The following is a 6,000-nucleotide window of genomic DNA, read 5'->3' as shown; positions in this document are numbered from 1 at the left end:
TAGTATAGCATTCTATGGTATGGTCTGTCATTGTATAGATAATATGAGCAGTCATTGTATAGTATGATATGATATGGTCCTTGTTGGACCTGGCCCTTTATGCACGTCATCCCCAGTCTTTTTGCCTCCTTCCTCCTATTTTGTTTCTGAGCTGATTTTGTTGGATTTAGGACTCTGAGCACTTTACCACTGCTAACCAGTGCTAAAGTGCATATACTCTCTGTGCAAATTATATTGTTGATTTGTTTATCCCTGATTGGCATATTTGATTGACTAGAAAGTCCCTACTAAAGTGCAATAGAGGTGCCCAGGACCTTTAAATCAAATGCTACTAGTGGGCCTGCAGCACTGATTGTGTACTATAGGAGGCTGGACTGGCTTGTAGTGAGTACCTAGGGGTACTTGCACCTTGCACCAGGCCCAGTTATCCCTTATTAGTGTATAGGGTGTCTAGCAGCTTAGGCTGATAGATAATGGTAGCTTAGCAGAGCAGCTTAGGCTGAACTAGGAGACGTGTGAAGCTACTACAGTACCACTTAGTGTCATATGCACAATATCATAAGAAAACACAATACACAGTTATACTAAAAATAAAGGTACTTTATTTTTATGACAATATGCCAAAGTATCTTAGAGTGTACCCTCAGTGAGAGGATAGGAAATATACACAAGATATATATACACAATAGCAAAAATATGCAGTATAGTCTTAGAAAACAGTGCCAACAATGTATAGTTACAATAGGATGCAATGGGGAAACATAGGGATAGGGGCAACACAAACCATATACTCCAAAAGTGGAATGTGAACCACGAATGGACCCCAAACCTATGTGACCTTGTAGAGGGTCACTGGGACTATTAGAAAATAGTGAGGGTTAGAAAAATAGCCCACCCCAAGACCCTGAAAAGTGAGTGCAAAGTGCACTAAAGTTCCCCTAAGGACAAAGAAGTTGTGTTAGAGGAATAATGCAGGAAAGACACAAACCAACAATGCAACAACGCTGGATTTCCAATCTGGGGTACCTGTGGAACAAGGGGACCAAGTCCAAAAGTCACAAGCAAGTCAGAGATGGGCAGATGCCCAGGAAATGCCAGCTGCGGGTGCAAAGAAGCTTCCACTGGACAGAAGAAGCTGCGGTTTCTGCAGGAACGCAAAGGGCTAGAGACTTCCCCTTTGGAGGACGGATCACGCTTGCCTTGTAGAGTCGTGCAGAAGTGTTTTCCCTCCGAAAGAACGCCAACAAGCCTTGCTAGCTGCAAATCGTGCAGTTAGCGTTTTTGGACGCTGCTGTGGCTCTAGAGGGACCAGGAGGTCGCAAATTGGACCAGGAGAGAGAGGGGACGTCGAGCAAGACAAGGAGCCCTCTCAGCAGCAGGTAGCACCCGGAGAAGTGCCAGAAACAGGCACTAAGAGGATGCGTGAAACGGTGCTCACCCAAAGTCGCACAAAGGAGTCCCACGTCGCCGGAGACCAACTTAGAAAGTCGTGCAATGCAGGTTAGAGTGCCGTGGACCCAGGCTTGGCTGTGCACAAAGGATTTCCGCCAGAAGTGCACAGGGGCCGGAGTAGCTGCAAAAGTTGCGGTTCCCAGCAATGCAGTCTAGCGAGGTGAGGCAAGGACTTACCTCCACCAAACTTGGACTGAAGAGTCACTGGACTGTGGGGGTCACTTGGACAGAGTTGCTGGATTCGAGGGACCTCGCTCGTCGTGCTGAGAGGAGACCCAAGGGACCGGTAATGCAGCTTTTTGGTGCCTGCGGTTGCAGGGGGAAGATTCCGTCGACCCACGGGAGATTTCTTCGGAGCTTCTAGTGCAGAGAGGAGGCAGACTACCCCCACAGCATGCACCACCAGGAAAACAGTCGAGAAGGCGGCAGGATCAGCGTTACAGAGTTGCAGTAGTCGTCTTTGCTACTATGTTGCAGGTTTGCAGGCTTCCAGCGCGGTCAGCAGTCGATTCCTTGGCAGAAGGTGAAGAGAGAGATGCAGAGGAACTCGGATGAGCTCTTGCATTCGTTATCTAAGGAATCCCAAGAGACAGAGACTCTAAATAGCCAGAAAAGAGGGTTTGGCTACTTAGGAGAGAGGATAGGCTAGCAACACCTGAAGGAGCCTATCACAGGGAGTCTCTGATGTCACCTGGTGGTACTGGCCACTCAGAGCAGTCCAGTGTTCCAGCAGCACCTCTGTTTCCAAGATGGCAGAGGTCTGGAGCACACTGGAGGAGCTCTGGGCACCTCCCAGGGGAGGTACAGGTCAGGGGAGTGGTCACTCCCCTTTCCTTTGTCCAGTTTCGCGCCAGAGCAGGGCTAAGGGGTCCCTGAACCGGTGTAGACTGGCTTATGCAGAATTGGGCACATCTGTGCCCAAGAAAGCATTTCCAGAGGCTGGGGGAGGCTACTCCTCCCCTGCCTTCACACCATTTTCCAAAGGGAGAGGGTGTCACACCCTCTCTCAGAGGAAGTCCTTTGTTCTGCCATCCTGGGCCAGGCCTGGCTGGACCCCAGGAGGGCAGCTGCCTGTCTGAGGGGCTGGCAGCAGCAGCAGCTGCAGTGAAACCCCAGGAAGGGCAGTTTGGCAGTACCAGGGTCTGTGCTACAGACCACTGGGATCATGGGATTGTGCCAACTATGCCAGGATGGTATAGAGGGGGCAATTCCATGATCATAGACATGTTACATGGCCATATTCGGAGTTACCATTGTGAAGCTACATATAGGTAGTGACCTATATGTAGTGCACGCGTGTAATGGTGTCCCCGCACTCACAAAGTTCAGGGAATTGGCTCTGAACAATGTGGGGGCACCTTGGCTAGTGCCAGGGTGCCCACACACTAAGTAACTTTGCACCTAACCTTTACCAGGTAAAGGTTAGACATATAGGTGACTTATAAGTTACTTAAGTGCAGTGTAAAATGGCTGTGAAATAACGTGTACGTTATTTCACTCAGGCTGCAGTGGCAGGCCTGTGTAAGAATTGTCAGAGCTCCCTATGGGTGGCAAAAGAAATGCTGCAGCCCATAGGGATCTCCTGAAACCCCAATACCCTGGGTACCTCAGTACCATATACTAGGGAATTATAAGGGTGTTCCAGTAAGCCAATGTAACTTGGTAAAATTGGTCACTAGCCTGTTAGTGACAATTTGGAAGAAATGAGAGAGCATAACCACTGAGGTTCTGGTTAGCAGAGCCTCAGTGAGACAGTTAGGCACCACACAGGGAACACATACATATAGGCCACAAACTTATGAGCACTGGGGTCCTGACTAGCAGGGACCCAGTGACACATAACAAACATACTGAAAACATAGGGTTTTCACTATGAGCACTGGGCCCTGGCTAGCAGGATCCCAGTGAGACAGTGAAAACACCCTGACATACACTCACAAACAGGCCAAAAGTGGGGGTAACAAGGCTAGAAAGAGGCTACTTTCTCACACAACCCCCCCCCCCAAACGAAGGACAATAAGGCTAACCTTGGCCAGTTGAGACTTTATTGTCTAAGTGGTGATAAGTAGAGAGTAGCTCTGCAATAGACTGGTTACTCCCTTTATCATCCACTATATGGTTACTTCCCTGTGGGGATGTAAACCACCCTGTTTGAAGTTTTTTAGCTAAGCAACAATGTGAAGATGTATTTTCAGAGTTTCTATCAGTAAGTTTTAGTTTAGAGCAGTGGGAATTGTCCACTGAACCTATTTGTAGTGATGGAAATCCAGACAGGGATGCTGTCTCAGAAAAGCCATAGCTGGGCAAAAACTTTGTCCATATGGCTGGAAGAGAGAACAGGGATGCTGTTTCTCTTGGGTTGGAGCAGGGCAGGGATGCTGTCCTATCAGCTCCACACTAGGGCAGGGATGCTGTCCTAAGTGTTGTGAGGCAGTGCAGAGTTTCTGCACTAAAGTTTCTCTGGGAGGGTTGGAGGGATGCTCCATGTTAACTAAAATGGTGCTCTTTTTCTCACCAATGTTAGTTATCCCACAGAGAGGTACTTCTACCTCAGGGAGTACAGTTTTGCCAACTGATGATTCCCTTGGAACAGGTGCCACCCCAGGAGAGGTTTCTCCCACCACAGGAATGGTATCCTGAATGGTAGGGTGGTTAGGGGATACTGTGATACCCTTTTTACCTGTTGATGGAGAGGGATCCTGAGTTTTCAGGCCTTCTCTCCTTTGCTTTTTCATTTCAGTAGAAATGAGAGGGAACAATTCCTCAGGGATGCCCAGCATGGCTGCATGGGCATAAAACTCTACATCAGCCCAACCTGAGGCCTCTAGGTCATTACCTAAGAGACAGTCTACAGGTAAGCTAGGTGATACCACCACCTGCTTAGGGCCAGTAACTCCACCCCAACTAAACTGAATTATAGCTAAGGGAAGAAACTTAGTGGAGTTATGGACATCAATAATTTTATATTGTTGTCCAATGATGTGTTGATCAGGGTGCACTAGGTTTTCAGTCACCAAAGTGATACTGGCACCTGTGTCCCTGTAGGCCAAGGCCTCAACACCATTTATTGAAACTGTCTGCCTGTACTTATCCATTGTAAGGGGACAAGCAGCCAGTGTGGCAAGGCCAATGCCACTAGGTGTGACAGAAACTGTCTTGGGACTGACTACCCCAGTTTCTATGATGGACCCATAAGTGAACCCAACTACACCCTTTGCTTGACTGTTGCCAGCAGTCCCACCACTAGTACCACTACTGCTAGGGGCACTAGAGCTTGATGTATTAGTGGTGGTAGGCTCAGGGGGTTTACCTGGACAGGACTTATCCCCTGGCCTATGGCCTCTGTTTTTACACACAAAGCACCAAGGCTTTTTAATGTGTGTGGGTTGAGAAGAAGAGGAAGAATTTGTTTTATCCCCACCCTCTGAAGAGTGTTTAAGATTTGAAGTGGGATCTTTGGTTTTACCCTTATCCCCATGCTTATCTTGAGATTTTTCACAATCTTTCTTCTTATTGCCATCTTTGTCACCCCCTGTATGAACTTTTCTGTTCACCCTTGTTCTGACCCATTTGTCTGCCTTCTTTCCCAATTCTTGGGGAGAGGTCAGATCAGAGTCTACCAGGTACTGGTGCAACAAATCAGACACACAATTATTAAGTATATGCTCTCTCAGGATTGTGTTATACAGGCTTTCATAATCAGTAACTTTACTGCCATGTAACCACCCCTCCAAGGCCTTCACTGAATGGTCAATGAAATCAACCCAGTCTTGTGAAGACTCCTTTTTGGTCTCTCTGAACTTTATCCTGTATTGTTCAGTGGTTAAGCCATACCCATCCAGGAGTGCATTCTTAAGAACTGTAAAATTATTGGCATCACTTTCTTTCACAGTAAGGAGCCTATCCCTACCTTTTCCACTAAATGATAGCCATAGGATAGCAGCCCACTGCCTTTGAGGGACATCCTGTACAACACAGGCCCTCTCAAGTGCAGCAAACCACTTGTTAATGTCATCCCCCTCCTTATAAGGGGGAACTATTTTGTGCAGATTCCTGGAATCATGCTCTTTTGCAGGATGACTATGGGGAATACTGCTGCTGCCACCATGGGTTTCTAAACCCAACTTCTGTCTTTCCTTCTCTAATTCTAAAGACTGTCTATCCAAATCCAGCTGTTGCTTTTTAAGCTTCAGTCTGGTTTGTTCCACCCTCAACCTATTGAGTTCCCTCTCTAACAATCTGTCATCAGGGTTGGTGGGAGGGACATTTCTAGATACAGAGGTATGATGGGAATGAACAGAAGGAGACCTGTCCCTTACAGAGGGCACCCTAACAGCTTGGCTGACAGTGTAATGTGAGAGCACATCATCTGGATGATGTGACTCCACCTCAGTACCAACTATGCTAGACTGTCTTGTAATGGGAAGGCTAAGAAGTTTCTTTCCTGAACCTTTACCTGGGGGAGTCCCTGGATCAGATTGAGAACCATTAGCTACTTTTTCAACAGATGGGGCACTTTTAGCCTTATCCTGTTCTCTAAGCATATTA

The sequence above is a fragment of the Pleurodeles waltl genome, chromosome 2_1 (assembly GCF_031143425.1).
Source record: "Pleurodeles waltl isolate 20211129_DDA chromosome 2_1, aPleWal1.hap1.20221129, whole genome shotgun sequence".
Lineage (NCBI taxonomy): Eukaryota > Metazoa > Chordata > Amphibia > Caudata > Salamandridae > Pleurodeles > Pleurodeles waltl.
Note: the sequence above shows the minus strand (reverse complement) of the source record.